Below are 20,507 nucleotides of genomic sequence, written 5' to 3'. Positions count from 1 at the left end.
GTCATTTTTGTCATTTTTGTCATTTTTGTCATTTTTGTCATTTTTGTCATTTTTGTCATTTTTGTCATTTTTGTCATTTTTGTCATTTTTGTCATTTTTGTCATTTTTGTCATTTTTGTCATTTTTGTCATTTTTGTCATTTTTGTCGTTTTTGTCATTTTTGTCATTTTTGTCATTTTTGTCATTTTTGTCATTTTTGTCATTTTTGTCATTTTTGTCATTTTTGTCATTTTTGTCATTTTTATCATTTTTGTCATTTTTGTCATTTTTGTCATTTTTGTCATTTTTGTCATTTTTGTCATTTTTGTCATTGTAGTCATTTTTGTCATTTTTGTCATTTTTGTCATTTTTGGCATTTTTGTCATTTTTGTCATTTTAGTCATTTTTGTCATTTTTGTCATTTTTGTCATTTTTGTCAGTTTTGTCATTTTTGTCATTTTTGTCATTTTTGTCATTTTTGTCATTTTTGTTATTTTTGTCATTTTTGTCATTTTTGTCATTTTTGTCATTTTTGTCATTTTTGTCATTTTTGTCATTTTTGTCATTTTTGTCATTTTTGTCATTTTTGTCATTTTTGCCATTTTTGTCATTTTTGTAATTTTTGTCATTTTTGTCATTTTTGTCATTTTTGTCATTTTTGTCATTTTTGTCATTTTTGCCATTTTTGTCATTTTTGTCATTTTTGTCATTTTTGTCATTTTTGTCATTTTTGTCATTTTTGTCATTTTTGTCATTTTTGTCATTTTTGTCATTTTTTTCATTTTTGTCATTTTTGTCATTTTTGTCATTTTTGTCATTTTTGTCATTTTTGTCATTTTTGTCATTTTTGTCATTTTTGTCATTTTTGTCATTTTTGTCATTTTTGTCATTTTTGTCATTTTTGTCATTTTTGTCATTTTTGTCATTTTTGTCATTTTTGTCATTTTTGTCATTTTTGTCATTTTTGTCATTTTTGTCATTTTTGTCATTTTTGTCATTTTTGTCATTTTTGTCATTTTTGTCATTTTTGTCATTTTAGTCATTTTTGTCATTTTTGTCATTTTTGTCATTTTTGTCATTTTTGTCATTTTTGTCATTTTTGTCATTTTTGTCATTTTTGTCATTTTTGTCATTTTTGTCATTTTTGTCATTTTTGTCATTTTTGTCATTTTTGTCATTTTTGTCATTTTTGTCATTTTTGTCATTTTTGTCATTTTTGTCATTTTTGTCATTTTTGTCATTTTTGTCATTTTTGTCATTTTTGTCATTTTTGTCATTTTTGTCATTTTTGTCATTTTTGTCATTTTTGTCATTTTTGTCATTTTTGTCATTTTTGTCATTTTTGTCATTTTTGTCATTTTTGTCATTTTTGTCATTTTTGTCATTTTTGTCATTTTTGTCATTTTTGTCATTTTTGTCATTTTTGTCATTTTTGTCATTTTTGTCATTTTTGTCATTTTTGTCATTTTTGTCATTTTTGTCATTTTTGTCATTTTTGTCATTTTTGTCATTTTTGTCATTTTTGTCATTTTTGTCATTTTTGTCATTTTTGTCATTTTTGTCATTTTTGTCATTTTTGTCATTTTTGTCATTTTTGTCATTTTTGTCATTTTTGTCATTTTTGTCATTTTTGTCATTTTTGTCATTTTTGTCATTTTTGTCATTTTTGTCATTTTTGTCATTTTTGTCATTTTTGTCATTTTTGTCATTTTTGTCATTTTTGTCATTTTTGTCATTTTTGTCATTTTTGTCATTTTTGTCATTTTTGTCATTTTTGTCATTTTTGTCATTTTTGTCATTTTTGTCATTTTTGTCATTTTTGTCATTTTTGTCATTTTTGTCATTTTTGTCATTTTTGTCATTTTTGTCATTTTTGTCATTTTTGTCATTTTTGTCATTTTTGTCATTTTTGTCATTTTTGTCATTTTTGTCATTTTTGTCATTTTTGTCATTTTTGTCATTTTTGTCATTTTTGTCATTTTTGTCATTTTTGTCATTACAGTAGTTTTTCGATTTTATCACGGTCAAAAAAATTTTACCGTGAATATGACGAAACCGTGAATTTGGCGAAACTAAAAATCAAAGTGGAAAAAAATATTTTTACTGTCTTGAATCAATAATTTATAATGTTTTCAGTAGTGGAAACGTTTTGTATCAATAAATTTTGATCATACGATGTTATAATCAAAGATTGATAAACACAAAAAATCGATTTCAGATAAAATTGTTCTTCTCTATAGCAATTTTGAGATTTTTTCTTGAAATAAAACCATATAGAATATCCATTTGATAAAATCAAGTATATTATTTAGTTTTTATGTAAATTTAACAGTCGTTATCTTTTATCTCGATTTTAAAGAAGAGTTCAAAGAAAAATGCATCAAAAATTTTTCTTCTACAAATTTTAATATATTAATCATCACAGCTTTGAATAACTTAAAAGCTTACTTTTGTGAAAAATATTTTCAAATTAACTTAACTTAGACTTTTAAAATGTGTTTCTCGAAATTAGCTATATGGGGGTAGATAACCCTTGTTTTTCACATGCAAAAAAAACAGAAATTTTAGACCTTTTTACATATTTCAAGGCCAAGCTAGCAGAATTTCATTTTGATCTTGCAAAATTATCCATTCAGACAATACTAAAGGCTGTCCAATCAGAATTGCGCACGCCATCCTTTCAAATAAATAAATTTAACAAAGAAATCAGAAAAAATTATCTCCTTTCAAAAACGCTTAAATTCATCCACATCTTTAATTAACTCACATAACCCAAAAAGTTTACTTTTTTATAGCGGCTAACCAAGCACAAGTGACAACACTAGCTTTAGCGTGACGTTAAAATACTAATGTCGATTATTACAAGTGTTTTTAACTCCAAAAGACAATTTTAAACACTATATAGCTAAAATAAGCAGTTCAATGACATTTTCATATTACTGAATACCTGTATACCAAAACATAAACCATTAAAATATCATGAACAAAGACGCTCTACGCTTTTGAACGAAAACTAAGGTCCTGGAAACGGTTTCTGAATGATTTCCTACAAAACGTGATAAAATCTAAACAATAACCGTGATAAAATCGAGCGTGAATTTGGCGAGTATTGATAAAATCGAACAGTGATTAAATCGAGAAACCACTGTATTGTAATTTTTGTTATTTAAGAATGGTACTTTCAAAGCTTCTTTCAAATTTCCACTTCGAACTGCATTTTTAATCGATTCTCTAAGTCATAAAAATCTATGCAACAGAATCACGCTTGATTTGCACTGCAGTCAAACTATAGAAATCTCCGAAATAAGAAGAAAAGCCGATGATATGCAAATCATTGAACGCTATTTAAGCGTTATTTTATTTGCTATTTGACGCGTACTACGCGGTCACGAATCCACCTCATACATTCACCACGATCTGCTGCCGCTTAGCATAGAAAAGAAACAACAGCGGAAAAGAAAAGATCATCCAGCAGAAGCAGTATAACATAAAATATGTCGCGGTAAGTGAGCAAACGCATAAATATGACGTCTAAGACGACGACGGCGACCGAGATGAGAAGGTATGAATAGAAAATTGTGGCGACTAAATCTTTCCTCGGGACTGGGACCGAATCGTAATTTCACAGTTTAAAACGCTAAAGACTTGCGCCGGCCGCCACTAGGTCGCTTGCAAAGAAATGGACGGCTCGACGGAAGCGAAATGTGAAATGCGATCCTAGCGATAGTTGTTTCTAATAGCTGAGCCAGCATACTTCCATTGGTTTTAATAATATTAAAAAAAAAAGTCCAAGCGAGACATCATGAGCGTCATATCTTGATCGTTGTCACACTTCTTAAATAGTAGTTAGCTGAACGATAAAGGTGGTGATGTGCCTATGCCAAGTTCAAGGGGAATTGCTTTCGACGCGCCGCAAACCGTTCTGGTCACAATCATGTGAGCTGGAATCGCGGGAACGGAGAAACGCGGCTGTGTTAATTCCCAACTTAATGTCATTTTTCCGGGATCGGATCGGTTAGTTTAGGAGTCTTCAGGAAGTGTGTTTTAATTTAGTGGAACTCAAAAGAGTATCATCACAACTGTAACTGGTTGGCACACATTTTTTGTTCGGTTACAAAACCATTCGAATTATTTAGATTACAGAATGTTGCAATTTTGTCGACCCAGCTGATGAGTTAGAAAGAAAAAGTAAACTGAGAAATCGTTTCAAAATCCAAATATTGAAATTTCTATCACGAGTTAGGCTCTTGGTTATAAATCTCTGGTTTAAATAGTGTTTGTCACGGTCGCCATGTAACAAACGTTTCAGGTATTCTCTGTGACATATCGTTTGAGCACTTGTTTGGATTTGTATTTTTGTTCAAATTTGACTTGGATATCTATTTTCTACATGTTTTCATCTAACACACTTCACGATTTCAAAAGATTTTATGGAAAATTATTCATCATTCTAATATTTAAATAGTCAACCAAGCTAAGATAAGCTAAGCTAAGCTGTTTACTAAGATACTTTACACTCTGTAAGAAAGGCTCCCATTCACTATCAAGTGTATAAAATTGGGTTTTTTTTTATAATCAACACTAACCATCAGAAGAGCAGTAGCATCAATTTTCTTTTGAATTCTGTTCAGGATCACTTAGCTGAGTACTTGTACGGATTAGCAGTATGTCACTCTATTTAACCCTATGCTTTGTTTCCTTTCTTGATGATATGTTGCATCCCTTAAATTTGAAATTTTTCAGTATCTCGAAATCATTGAAAAGGAGGTGTAAAATTTATGCTGACAAGACAGAATCATCTCTCAAGAAATTAATTGAGCTTACCATCAAAAGAATGGACACCGTAATATGGACCCAAACTTCAATGACCAGAAGCGATTCACAAGAGGCAGCGCAGCATCAAGCTGGGTGGTATCCTTCGTATGAATTGTTTGCTGCTGCATCCACTCGTCCAAATATTTGGCTGTGCATCAATCGGTGTGGATTGCACTTGTCATGATCGATTTCCGTCATCTTCCTCCTTCTTGTCGGGAGCAACTAGCGGGAGATAAACTTCCTGTTCAGTTGGATGGATGGATGAAATTCGCGTGTGCATACGGTGATGATGCTGTTGCTCGAATCAGCGGTTCCGAGCATGCAAGATAAAAGACCGTGAAGGATCATTCACACTTTTTTCCGTCACCCGCGGAGAAGTGTTTTTATTTGTTCGCTCAAGTGAAAAATGACTCTATCATCAATTATTTATTTCGTCGGGGTACTTGCGGGAGTTTTTTTTTTCTTCCTTTATTCGGCTTTCAATTCTTGCAAGTTTGTTACCCAGCTGGGACGAAACGGAATTTGGAGGTAGGATTTTTTTTTCTTTCTATCAAGAGTAAGGTTCCGTTTGGGTGATTCTCTCGGCTCGTATTCGTACATTGCTGATGCGTGCGCGTATTTTTAGCAAATTCCAAACATTTCGTGAGCCACATCGGAACTCTTGAACTTGGCACCATGAGGCAATCAGTTATAGTCAGTTCAGTTCGTTCTTCCCGAATAAATTGGTGGGTGCCTTCGGAAAGCGCGTTTTTTTTTCTTGAGGCGGCACAAAACCCGACAGACAGACGATTTGAAGCCTTTTGGGGCCGATTTGAACACAATCAAGCCCGAAGCCAATTGCCGCTGCTGCTGCTGGTCGATGATGATGGGCATCGCTGGAATTTGACCGCGCAAAAGATAGTCGATCAAGTTCACTCGGAGGAGAAAAAAATTAAAGAAGATTCTCATCCCAGCACCTAGTCAGACTTTGGCTGGACACGTACTGTTCCTCTTCAGGTTTGCCATCAATCCCCTCCAGGCCATCAGTCCAGAAAATAATGGCGCGTTCCGGAGGGCGTTGCTCATCTTCTCGGACTGTTGGATCGTCGTCGTCTTCCGCAAACCGTGGCTAATTTCGACAAAGGAGCAATCGCATGACCTTGCAGACTTACAATTTCACGACCATCGCACGGGATTACGACTTACGGCTCTTGTTTTTTTTTGCTGCCCCAAGGAGCTTCAACATTTGCTATTTAGAGTTGAAAAGTCTAACAAAAGGAATGGGAGGTATTTTGTCTGGCACATCATCAATGTTCATCAAAAGCTCCGGTCACTTCGGGGATACTGGCACAGTTCGAGAAGTTCCATTCCATGATTCATCCATCTATCTGCGATGAGTTGGGCAGGATTCCTGTTTAAAGAGGATTCTTGTTTTAAAGGCAAAGAAAATGATTCATGAAATGTTTCTGATCATTTCTGAACGAGAGTTCCTATCTATGATTCAACAGTTTTCTATTTCTTATTTGTTGGGAAAAATCTGAAAGTTTATTTATCTCCGTTATGATTAAATAATATGAGATATTTCTCATTTTTTATGCAAAACCGCATACAATTTTTTCCAAACCGTTGCTGGTTTCAATGTTCCGTAAATCAATCATTTTACCTGAGCCATGCTTTACTGCATTCTGAGCCAAAGAATCGAAGTAGTCAATTTTTTCTTTTCCATTCAAACCATAAAAACAATCATGCATAACAACGACGCTCCTGTATTTGAAACACTCTTGCAAAACATGATGTGGTAAAGAAGGACGCAGACTATCAGCTATGAACGTCTCGATGATGATAGCCTTCCTTGATGGTTTTCTACCTTCTAGGTTATAGTAGACCTAAGAATCGGAAACTGCATTTGAGGGTGTTGAGAACAATCAAGGTAAACCCAGGGCAGTCGGACTATGACATCGCCAAGAAATTCAATGCCGACCGGTGCACCGCCAGAAGTATTCATATGCGCGAAGGAATACGATCTTATCGGGTCAGTAAGCAACCAAACCGGACATTGAAGAAGAATGTAGAAGTAAAAGGACGGGCTCGGAAGTTATACAACAAAGTTCTAACGAAGTACGGATGCATCCTCATAAATGACGAAACGTTCGTGAAGATGGATTTTGGACGGCTTACAAAGCCACTGGTCAGGGTGATGTCTTCGCGAAGTTCAAATTCGTTTTTGCCGATAAGTTTGCAAGAAAGTGTTTGATCTGGCAAGGTATTTACAGCTGCGGACGAAAACCCCGGTTTTTGTGAAAAACAAGACCATGGACTCCGAAATGTACAAGGAGGATTACCTGAAAAAAACGTTTTTTTTTTTTCGTACATTAGATCTCACAAAAGACCAGTAAAATTTTCGCCAGATTTGGCCAGCTGCCACTACAGCAAAGAGGTACTAAGTGGTATCGGGACAACAGGTGGATTTTGTCGAAAAGGACATCAACCCACCCAACTGCCCTCAATTCCGCTCTATCGAAAAAATTTTGGGCAATTGTCAAGCAGCAGGTGAAGAAGCTACCATTCTTCGACTAGGGATGCAACAGAGATGAAGAGATTGTGGAACAAAATGGTCGCTGAGGTCAGCGAATAAAAGGTGTCCAAACTATGATGAGTGGTACTCGACGAAAAGTTCGAAAATTCATCCAAACAACGTCTGAATTTTTTTTTATTTTTTCTTTAGAGTGCAATAAAAACCCTACATTTTGAGTAAAAAATATTTTTATTTCGTTTACCTAGCTCTGAGATAGACCCTTTTTAATGCGTCCAGATTCGTGATCCATACTTTATCTCGAAAAAACAACTCCTTAAAAAATCAACTTCAAGTTCCACATCGTTAATGGTTGCTACTCCGTGACTGACTGAAGCCATCATTTTGTTCAGAGGTCAAATGAATGGTGCTTGCGAATAGCAGCTCATTCACACTGCACAGGCTAGTGAAGTAGACAATGTGCAACTCGAGACCCCATACACCCAACCCTCGGGTAGTGGTCATATCACCTCTTGTCTGCAACTCCGATTCTCTACCTCCCCGTGGTACTAGCTGGGGTGCGAGCAACCTTAGCGGAGATCGGGTACCCAACCCCGGTGGATGCTTTGGTCGCATGCAGACTGAACTAGGGGGCTTCGTACGCGTCTGTTCTCTATGTCAGGGGCGGCGTACGGAGTGCAACAGCGTCCTGGTGGTGTTCGGGACCCAAAACAGCAACATCACGACGGTCCTCCTGCGAGATAGTGGGGTTAGCTGCGGGCCTAGCGAGCCTGTGACTACTAAAAAAACATAAGCAACGAATAACGAACAACAAATTTCGGATGGAAATCGGCAAAGACCCACGCGACGAAAAGGGACTAGCGATTGGAAACTTGGAACATGGAACTGCCGATCTCTAAATTTTGTGGGCAGTACCCACATGCTCTCCAACAAATTGAAGAGCCGCAAATTCGACATCGTAGCGCTGCAGGAGGTATGCTGGAAGGGCTCCACGGTACGAACGTATCCAGATGGTCGTGCCATCTACCAGAGCTGCGGCAACACACACGAGCTTGGAACAGCTTTTATAGTGATGGGAAAGATGCAAAAGCGCGTGATCGGGTGGTGGCCGATCAACTCACGAATGTGCCGGTTGAGAATCAAGGGCCGGTTCTTCAACATCATCATCATCAACGTGCACAGCCCTCACCTCGGAAGTACCGGTGACGACAAAGACAAATTCTACGCGCAGCTGGAGCGTGAATACGACCGTTGCCCAAAACATGATATCAAGATCGTCATCGGGGATTTCAATGCTCAGGTCGGCCAGGAGGAGGAATTTAAACCGACAATTGGAAGGTTCAGCGCGCACCAGCTGACCAACGAAAACGGCCTCAGACTTATTGATTTCGCCGCCTCCAAACGAATGGCCGTACGTAGTACCTTTTTTCAGCACCGCCTCCCACACAAGTACACCTGGAGATCACCGTACCAAACTCAATCACAGATCGACCACGTTTTGATTGACAGCCGGCACTTCTCGGACATCATCGACGTCAGATCCTGTCGGGGCGCCAACATCGAGTCGGACCATTATCTGGTGATGGTGAAGATGCGCCCAAAACTCTCCGTAGTGAACAACAAGCGAAACCGGCGCCCGCCTCGGTTAAACATCGCGCGACTGAAGCAACCTGAGGTCGCGGCAGACTACGCGCAATCGGTCGAAGCAGCGCTGCCGGCAGAGGGCGAGCTTGACGAAGCCCCTCTCGAGGACTGTTGGGATACCATCAAAACAGCCATCAACAGTGCGGTGGAGAACGTCATCGGTTATGTGGAGCGATCTCGACGGAACGACTGGTTCGACGAGGAGTGTAGGAGGGTGATGGACGAAGAAAATGCCGCGCGGGCGGCAGTAGTGCAGAGAGGCACCCATCGAAATGTGGAAAATCACCGACAGCGGAAGAGGCAGCGAGTCCGACTTTTCCAGGAGAAAAAGCGCCGCCTGGAGGAGGAGGAGCTCCAGGAGCTGGAGCAGCTGCATCGTTCCCAAGAAACACGAAAGTTCTATCAGAAACTCAACGCATCCCGCAAAGGCTTCGTTCCGCAAGCCGAAATGTGCCGGGATAAGGACGGGGTATCCTGACGGACAATCGTGAGGTGATCAAAAGGTGGAAGCAGCACTTCGATGAACACCTGAACGGCGCACATGCAGGAGATCCAGACGGTGGGGGAAGGTACATCGCCGGCGTAGCTAACGACGAAGAGGAGCCACTCCCAACGATGAGTGAAGTTAAGGAAGCCATTCGCCAGCTGAATAGAAACAAGTCGGCTGGGAAGGATGGCATCGCAGCTGAACTCATCAAAATGGGCCCGGACAGGTTGGCCGATTGCCTACATCGGTTGATAATCCGGATCTGGGACATAGAACAGCTACCGGAGGAGTGAAAGGAGGGGGTAATATGCCCCATCTACAAGAAGGGCGACAAATTGGACTGTGAGAACTACCGAGCGATCACTGTCCTCAATGCCGCCTACAAAGTGTTGTCCCGAATCCTACTCCGCCGCCTAACGCCACAAGCAAACAGATTCGTGGGAAGTCATCAGGCCGGTTTCATGGAGGGACGGTCTACGACGGACCAGATATTCACATTGCGGCAAATCCTCCAAAAATGCCGTGAACACCAAGTCCCTACGCATCATCTATTCATCGACTTCAAAGCCGCATACGACACGATCGACCGTAACGAGCTATGGAAAATCATGGACGAGAACGGCTTTTCCGGGAAGCTGATCAGACCGATCAAGGCGACGATGGATGGAACGCAGTGCTGTGTGCGGATTTCGGGTGAATTGTCGAGTTCATTCGAATCGCGCAGGGGGCTTCGACAAGGTGATGGTCTATCCTGCATGATGTTCAACGTGGCGCTAGAAGGTGTTATTCGACGAGCGGTGGGCGAAATGCGGGGCACGATTTTCAACAGATCCAGTCAACTTATTTGCTTTGCTGCTGACATTGATATAGTCGGCAGATCATCTGCGGCGGTGGAGGAGATCTACCGCAAACTGAAACGCGAAGCAGGAAGGATTGGGTTGATGATTAATACGTCCAAGACAAAGTACATGCTGGCCTGCGGATCCGAGACCGACCGAACCCGCTTGTCCAGTAATAACAAGGTCACGATCGACGGCGACGAGCTGGAGATAGTCGAAGACTTTGTCTATCTCGGCTCACTGGTGACCGCAGACAATGACACCAGCCGTGAGATCCGGAGGCGAATTGTCAGCGGAAGTCGTGCCTACTATGGACTCCACAAGCAACTGCGGTCGAGAAGACTTAGCCCTCGCACGAAGTGTAACCTGTATATGACGCTCATTAGACCGGTTGTTCTCTACGGGCACGAGACATGGATATTGCTCGAGGAGGACCTGCGTACACTCGGAGTATTCGAGCGACGAGTGTTAAGAACCATCTTTGGCGTCGTACAGGAGAACGGAGTGTGGAGGCGAAGGATGAACCACGAGCTCGCGCGCCTCTACGGCGAACCCAGTATCCAGAAGGTGGTGAAGGCTGGCCGGATACGCTGGGCGGGACATGTTGCGAGAATGCCGGACGACTTTCCTGCAAAACAGGTGTTCGCTACGAATCCGGTAGGAACAAGACGAGCGGGGGCGCAACGAGCGAGGTGGTTAGACCAAGTGGAGCGTGATCTGGCGAACGTGGGGTGCCCGAGAAATTGGAGAACGGTTGCTATGAACCGAGTGAATTTTAGGAATTATGTTCGTCAAGTTATGTCGTCCTTCAAGTTCTATTGAAAACTTTCAGTTAATAATGAAGCATGAGTTAGTTGAGTTTAACGAATAAATAAAATTGGATTCAATTATCATTTACAATTATTCGATGCCTTTTTCATTGTACTAAATGTACACAAATATCGTTAATATTTGAAAAAGAAATTGACATCAACACCATGATTTTCAGCTTGTAAAATCTGTAAAATTTAAAATTCACCACAACACCGTTATATCTTAAAGAAATATTTAAAAAAAATGAGTAAAGAGAATTTCCGAAGATGCTGTAAGGTACACGGAGCAAGAAGACGAATGTTGTTTCTATTATTTCAGCTGGTAGTACCAATTATCAAAGTGTAGTTGATTTTAACGCATTCAACTATAAATATAATAGACTCAACTACAAACTGCTGTTTGACGTTACGCAATCGAATATGATATATGATATGATATATGATAGAATCAACTACAATTGTATGACTCATTTTAGGGATTAAACTACCAATGTAATAGATTCAACTATAAGTTTCTGGTAAACCAAATATTTATATAGTTGATTTATCCAATCAACTGCATTGCTGCAGCTGCTGAATCCTCGAGCTTCATTCAAAAGTCTAGGGTATCCCATAGCAGCAATCTTTGTTGTTTACGCTCTTCTGTAACGACATCAACTTGCTGCTCTTTGAATGTCGAGTTCTCCTGTATGCGGATTACTTGGAATAGTCATAAACAGTCAAGCTGATTGTTATGAACTGCAACGCTTCTTGGACACAGTCGTGAATTGGTGCGGTTATAATTTACTTGTTTTGAGCGTTGCGAAGTGCTGTATTCAGGGTGTCGACTCATATCTGGTAATAAAATTCCCTGATTTTCCCTGATTTTCCAGTCGTTTTACCAGAAAATTCCAGGTTTCAAAAATAACCTGAGGAAGCAACTTAAAGTTATAAAAAATATATTTCCCCCAAAAATAAACGCACAGAAAGCTTTGAGTCGCGAATACTAATTTATTACGATAATTTTAATGTAAGTATTATTTGTGATATTAAATTTTTTAAGATAAGTCAGCCTGTTCGGATCCACTTGTAGAAATTATTATGATTTCAGCTATCAGCCTTCTTCTGTGCGTCTTCCAAAATTTTCCTCCGTTTCACCTCAAGTGATTTTGCTTCCGCTTCTCGATGACGCTTCATCAGCTTTGTTTGATCTGATTCAAGAGCTTTCTTTTTGCGGCGATATTCGTCTTCCAAATACAGAGCATGTGAATTTCGAACTCTCTGAATAAGTTTGTTGGAAATTTGGACTGATTTTATCCCTCCAGCATAAAAAACAGCATAATAGATTTGTCGTTTAGCCACCACTGATTCTTCACGCATATTTTCGAAGAGACATTCGGAATTTACTGAAAAACTACGTTCAACATTCGCGTTGCCATGTGAAAGACAGCAGAGCATTTTGACGATGTTGAAGAATTCTGGACACTTGGCATTTGCTAGCACTCCACTCTAAAAATGATCCAGCCTTTCTTTTCTACCGTCATAATTATCAAATTTATCGCCTCTGGCAATCACTCTGGAATACTGCCGTACTGCTAAATCTGCCGAGGATCCACTAACGCGTCCAGTATCTATCAATATAGTCAAAGTCTTCTCAAATCGTTTTTTGGCCAATTTGGTATCGCTGCTGATAACTGCCGGATCAAGGCAAGAGGCGGCATTGGTTGGAGGATAAGTTCATGGCGATCGCTTCATTAGCTTAAGTACAATTGCCTTCAGCATTATTTTGCATTCGATACGGAATTGCAGAACTTGCTTTTCGCTGAGCTTAGGACATTTTTTCACCAGCATTCTTAGTGTCATATCCGAGAACAATGTGTTTCGATCCGTGATGCCAGGTAAATGTTTGACGTTTTGTAGTTAGGAAAAAAGGTAAACAAAGGGGTGTAAATTTTCGATGAATTTAAAACTCATTTTATTACGGCTTTTTACTTCAGAGATCTCTTAAAAAGTAAGTAGAATAAACTTTAAGGTCTTAATCTAGTGTTTTAAATATTTTTTGAAAAAATATTGATAGCTACTAAGCGATAAATTGAGTTTCAAAAACTGGTGTTTTTCTTGCGATTGAAAACACACCTAAGTATTTGAAAAGTTTTTGAATGAAAGTGATATTTTCTCAAAAACATTCATTCAAAAAAATTGTTGGAGATATTTGTAAGCTAAATTTACGAAAGTTCTGTTTTGGAAAGCATTCTAACGAGGAAAAAACCTGGTTGAAAAAACTGGAATTTTATCCTGTTTTCTGTTAACCAAATTAACAAATTTGATGTTTTTTTCTGGAATCAACGGAGTGTTTGAGTTGTTTTTTGTACTGGAATAAGATTTAAAATGATTTAGATTATTTTATAGATTTATTGAAGAGTTGTATTTCATTTATGAAAAATGCACTTCTGAAATGTCTGCTCTTATTTGAGGACTGTTTGCACATTTTTCGAGATTTTTGTACAAAAATCATTTGTATTTCTGTCAGCGTGTCTTGCAAGTACCTTCTCATGACAAAATTTTGCCCAATAATCATTAAAAAATAACATTAGGGGCTAATTTCCTTTAAATTTAATGCCTGTTCCTAAAAGCTTCCCAAATTCTCTAAACTCTTGTATGTAGCACTTTGTAGCGCTACTGTTTGGTTAATATCTCGAATGGTAGATGATGGTGTCACCCTACACTGAAATAAATTTTAAGCAGATAATAAACTATGACGCTTCAATTTTTTTCAAATAAAATCTGAATCCTTATTTTTTCCCTGATTGGTGGAAAAATTCCCTGATATTCCCTGATTTTCCCTGATGCAAATTGAATTCCCTGATTTTCCCTGATTTTCCAGGTTTTTCCAGGTAGTCGACACCCTGTGTATTATTACGTTGCTTGTAGGAAAAATCCTCTCATACATAATTACGATATTCTCTGCCAGCAGTAGCATCGTGTTGAGGAGATAAAGGATCGTGGCGTTTTGTTAGACAGTCATATGACTTTTAAGCATCATTACTCTGTGGTACTTAAAAAGGGAAACCAAACGCTGGTATTTATTTTATGTTTGAGTAAAGAATTCACCCATCCAGTCTGCTTGCGAGCTCTGAATTGCTGCCTGGTGCGATCGATATTTGAATCTGAGAACCTATTTAGTATGGGGGCCTTTTGAAGCTTCATCGACAGCACGTTTTGAAGCAATTCAACGGCGGTTCGTGCGTTTCAATCTTCGTGAGCTTTCTTGGGAAAATCCTTCAAATTTACCGCCATACGCTCATCGTTGTGCCCTGCTTGGACTTCATACGCTGTTGGATCATAGTTCCATCATCGGTCAATCTCTGCTCGTGGCAAAAATTCTTCGGACTGCTTGACTGTTCCTGGCTTCTTTCTCGCTGTGTTATTTATGCTCCAGAAAGAACCTTGCGCAATAGTAATTGGCTCTCTCGAACCAAGAAGCACGTGCTATGCCAACAACAACCCTCTTCGTTTTGCAAAAATATGCTTTCTATGGTATTATACCGTCTTCGACTACGAAAAAATACAAATCATGCCCCGATGTTCCTTCAAATTCTTGAGTTCTAGGATGCAATTCTAAAAAAAATTTTTAGCATATATTTTAAAGTTAAATAAACCGTTCATAGGAATGCAACAATGGATTTCGCGTAAAATTCAATGGAAATAAAGGTTATGAATGAAATAAACCCGGCAAGTCTGAAGATAATTTTTTTTTTAGAAGATCATGAAATACATTATTTTGAATACTGAAAAAACCCAAAATTTTAATTGGGTTGGGTTGTGATTTCCTCGTAAAACCTCACAATACGCTCGTTCCTAGTATAGTTGAAATGTGTACAAAAATGAAAAAAGTAACATTTAGAAACGGGCTCACCTGAAATGTCAATCCTGGATGATGAAGGAGTCTGCCAGAGAATCTGCTGCTCAAATTTTCGGGGGATGAACATGTTTAGTTTCCAAAAGTACCATTGGAGGTCACTTAATTTTTCCATCTCTAAGTTTATCTAGTTTTCCTTCGTCTAGTTTCCAGATTTCCGGCTGTTACATATAATTCGAGCCTTTTTGATCGTATTTCCGTTATGTTTCTGGAGAAACTTACGTATTTATCACTAAAAAAAATATTTCCAAAAATTAACAAGTTAGCCGTGGCAGAAAGCATACTCATGTTCAAATCCTGTGCCAATTACGTGCAAATTCCGATATGTCACGATTGGAGTAGATCATCAACTGTGGGTGTACTTATGATGTTCAACGAAAGTATGTACATCTTTCATTTAAACAACTTTGCAAAGAAAATTAAAAACTAAATATAACAAGTTGATAGTTATGATAAAATAATATATATTATGCCATAACTGAACAATAAAATGAGTAATTTTCTTTCATCTCTAAGACTGTAAAAAAACAAAAAATAATACTTATGATGCCGCTTCCAGCCAATGCTTAGAACCTAGGTCTTTAATAGGTTAAGTTGAAGCCAATCATTGCATTCCCCCTGCCGGGTGGTCACAATCCATTCTAGTGACAAACCCGACTATGAGCCGTCAAATTCCATTATCGCAGAACTTAACACGCTCCTAATTGTGCTGCTGATGCTGTGAAAATTTATCCTCACTGGGATCTAGGAGTAACAGCGAGGCTACAGGTTTCAGCCGATCATCCCATAGAATCCATCGTGTGTGACTCATTTGTGGACTCTCCGATGGTCTGGTCTAAACCATTGAAAATCCGTTGAATGCCTTGAGGTCATCGTTGTTGCTGTTATTGCCTGCCGCATGCGTGTGCATATTTTCGTTGAATAGAAGACAAATTCCCATTGCGCAGGTTGATAAGAAAGAGTTGCAACGCTGAAATCACCGTTTCCAGCAAACCCATTCCAGGAATGAACAACGAGAGGGGGAGGGAGAGGAAGTGCAATCATTATAGAAAAGACTCGACAACCACGACGATGCAATGTTTTGTGCCCTTGCTGTTTAGCAGTAACCACATCAGAATAATAAGAAAGGAACGATCATGAGCGACCAGATGAGCGATGATGACCACACAGAACCATCCACAGTTGCTCAACTGCTGTTTCTCCAGATGATTTTGTGGTATTTATGAGCCAGAAACCATTTCCGCTACAAAACTTTACTCGCATATACGCATCGCATTGCATAGTTACTGCAAACAATTCCAAACTTTCCACGCCACGCCACACCTTCAGGATTTGCTGCTGCTGACTTATATTGTGTTCTGTCCCCGGCCTCTTCCCACCCAAAAGGTGGAGAGGTTCATCATGTCGCTAATATTACCTCAACTGCAAGCCAACGACAACACACTCGGCGCATGGTTGAGGTTGTTAAGTGGCATAAACTATGTGAAGATAACAGTAAAAATCGCTGCAGAAATTCCCATCTGCACCGACCGACGACGATCGAAGAACAACTCACAAGCACAAGTGCTCGCACATCTTTCTGCTGATGACGATCGGATACGCATCGGATAGCAGCTATCTCCATCTTTTTCTCGTTTGAAGTGTATGATAATTTTCTGACCCTCAGAAGCGTCCGCTTTTTGGAGGGTAGTTCCCTAAATAAGAGCTGCAAAAACACTTTTTTCCGCTAATAATATGAACCCAGCAGGAGAATTTCAAATTATCAAAAGACGAATAACTGATATTTCATAATAAGAATAGCAACCCTGTAGCTGCAGAAACGGAGTGTTTTCCTATTGATTTTAAACTTTATTCCCGCGTGTAAGTCTGGGATTGTTAGTGGAAGGGCTTATTGTGAGGAGTGTGTGAAAGTTTAGAAGTAATTATGTCCCTCTAAAATAACTTACATAAATTAATTGAGGAAAAAATCGTCAAATTTGTCAAAATTGTCAATAGTAGATATTGTCAAAATTGTCAAAATTGTCAAAATTGTCAAAATTGTCAAAATTGTCAAAATTGTCAAAATTGTCAAAACTGTCTAAATTGTCAAATTGTCAAAATTGTCAAAATTGTCAAAATTGTCAAAATTGTCAAAATTGTCAAAATTGTCAAAATTGTCAAAATTGTCAAAATTGTCAAAATTGTCAAATTTGTAAAAATTGTCAAAATTTTCAAAATTGTCAAAGTTGTCCAAATTGTCAAAGTTGTCCAAATTGTCAAAATTGTCAAAATTGTCAAAATTGTCAAAATTGTCAAAATTGTCAAAATTGTCAACATTGTCAAAATTGTCAAAATTGTCAAAATTGTCAAAATTGTCAAAATTGTCAAAATTCTCCAACTTCTCAATATTGTTAAAATTGTCAAAATTGTAAAGTTGTCCAAATTGTCAAAATTGTCAAAAAATGTCAAAATTGTCAAAATTGTCAAAATTGTTAGAATTGTCAAATTTTCAAAATTGTCAAAATTGTCAAAATTGTCAAAATTGTCAAAATTATTCAAATTGTCAAAATTGTCAAAATTGTCAAAATTGTCAAAATTGTCAAAATTGTCACAATTGTCAAAATTGTCAAATTGTCAAAATTGTCAAAATTGTCGAAATTGACAAAATTGTCAAAATTGTCAAGAATGGCAACATTTACAAAATTTTCAAAATTGTCAAGAATGGCAAAATTTTCAAAATTTTCGAAATCGTCAAAATTCTCAAAATTGTCAAAATTGTCAAAATTGTCAAAATTCTCCAATTTCTCAATATTGTTAAAATTGTCAAAATTGTAAAGTTGCCCAAATTGTCACAATTGTCAAAATTGTCAAATTGTCAAAATTGTCAAAATTGTCGAAATTGTCAAAATTGACAAAATTGTCAAAATTGTCAAGAATGGCAACATTTTCAAAATTTTCAAAATTGTCAAGAATGGCAAAATTTTCAAAATTTTCGAAATCGTCAAAATTCTCAAAATTGTCACATTATTTGTGTCAAAATCGTCAAAATTATCAAGTTGTCAAAATTGTCAAATTGTCAAAATTGACAAAATTGTCAAAATTTTCAAATAGTCAAAATTGTCAAAATTGTCAAAATTGTCAAAATTGTCCGAATTGTCAAAATTGTCAAAATTATATGTAAAATTTTCACCCTTTTCTTGTGTACGTCTCTGCCTCGAAGTGGACACAATACTGCACCCGGCCTTTTAGTTAACAGTTATTCTGGATGAAAAAAAACTTCTTCAGTTCCCTGGAATGCAATTTTCCCAGCTGATTTTCCAATCTCGCTTATTCTAAAAATTTCCCATACTCCTGTTCTCATTTGCTTGCTGTCTTCATCAACTACTGACTGACTGACTGCCTCACTCACTCACATGCACCCCGTCATACTTACACCAAATAGCCCCAAACCAATGCAGATTTCATTGAGATTTAGTCATTCATAAAACTAGCGGTCTGCCTGCCGGGTTTAAGCATAGGGAAAACTAGCTCAGGCCAAGAGCCCTCCCGCCCTTCGTTTCTCTCTTTCCATTCTTCGAAGGGGCAAACAAAGCACACACATGCAGGCCTACGGGCAAAACAAAAAAAATGTAATAGTTTGTTAGAGAGAGCGACGATGTGGGGTAAGGTGGTCAGGGGACAGACGGACCTCAGGAACAATTCCCATCGGTCCAATTTAGGAGCTAACGAGCTGCCAACAGAAACCGTTCTAAACCGACCAACTTCCTACTTACATACATAGATAGATTCCTCGGTGAGAGTTGAGTCCATTTTCCGGCAACAAAACAAAACAACGCGAAGAAAGGGGTGGGTGGGTCCACTTGAGGGTGGGAAAGGGGATTGGACTGCAAGCAAATCACCTTCGCCACACACATTCATTCTCTCTCGGTGCCCAAACCGCACATTCTCGATTATTTGCCAGCATTGAAGCGCCCGTCCCGATGATGATGATGATGCGATGGGACCTCAAACTTAGATGGAGGTTTGCTGATAACAGAAGGTTTAGTTTAGAGATTGAAGAACTTCCTCATTGCGGGTGACGATGCCGAAGACGAGGGGAAGAAAAGATCAAGATGAGGACGAAGGGCTTGTTCGGCGAAAACAATCTAACAATCGAGCAAGACGAGAGATGCAAGACGACGCATGCAATCGAGGAGCATGGGAACAACAATGGGTTGAAGTATACGCCAAACAACAGGTGAATACGCTCCGGTCTTCCTATTACCCATTACCCATTAATCACTGTAAACAGCAGGAACAACGACATGGGCTGAATAGCGACAGCTAAGAAGAGAAGAAAAAACGACAGCATCACACAAGAACAGCAATATTTACAACAAAAGAAGGGGGAATAATAATAATAACAATTACAATAATGGTGAATGCTCGATCTTCACCGATATTTATAGGAACATAGTTTAGCCCCCATAGATGGATGTGGATAGATGGATACTGGAGATGGGTAAAATACACACAATTACCATTTCAATGGACGGTTTGCCGACTCAGCGTTTATTCTGCGGTTCTTTGGAGAGTAAGCTACATAGTTGGTAGGAGGAAAAAAACGTAATCATAACCGATCGTGATTTTTCCATTCAATCGGCTTTTGGTCAGTCTAAATTGCACAAAATACCTTTAAAAATTGTTCCTTTAAAGCCTTGTAAAGGGGGACTTATGAGCGAAAAGTAATAGGACTCATAACTAAGCTTCTCATTATTTAACGTCAAAAACTTCAAAATGATCAACAGTTTTTTTTCTATTCCCCGCAGGATGTTTGTTTGGCTATAATACCTCAATTAGAACTTAAATACGAAGAGTTTAAATTATCTATAACCTGGACTCACAGCTCCGACCATATTTGGCTCAGGTACATTATCTGTATACTGGTTTTCATACAATGTTAGAAGTTTGTAAAACTCGAAGACAGTAAATATATGTTGTTCAAGGGGATATCTCGGAGAAATGTCGACCTGCTGTCTGTTCTTGTTCAAAAGATCGATGGTAGACTTCTTCGTCCTGACAAACACTTCAGCCCATGAGGTTGTTGTTGTTGTGGTATGTTTATTTAAAGAGGATTTAAATAACCCCTAAGGTTCAAATTTACCTTGACACAAAATCTCTGTTGAGTTATTCCTAATCCCTAAACCTATTACTCCGGCACTAGTTAGTAACCGCTTGATGAACTATTCGGGAGCTCAGGAATAGCAATTCTGCTTCATAGCATCGTTCTCTAAATATGCTACGCTATTCCGTGGTTCAGGATGAAGTTCCTACTCTGTAGTATAAGTCAATATCCGTTGAATCACGAGTGCTTCTTGGATCTTATATCTTATATAAATAACCACGGATTTTTCGTAGTATGTTCTATGAAGCAGATATTCCCTATGCTGCCTGAGTGAGGAGAGTGCCCTGGATAGGAAAGTGGAAAGTCAGTTGCCGATTTGCGCCTGAGCTAGGTTTTGTCCGGGTCCAGACCAGGCCAGGCCCCCAAAAAGCGAACGCA

The sequence above is a fragment of the Uranotaenia lowii genome, chromosome 1 (assembly GCF_029784155.1).
Source record: "Uranotaenia lowii strain MFRU-FL chromosome 1, ASM2978415v1, whole genome shotgun sequence".
Classification (NCBI taxonomy): Eukaryota; Metazoa; Arthropoda; class Insecta; order Diptera; family Culicidae; genus Uranotaenia; species Uranotaenia lowii.
This window is presented reverse-complemented; position numbering follows the sequence as displayed.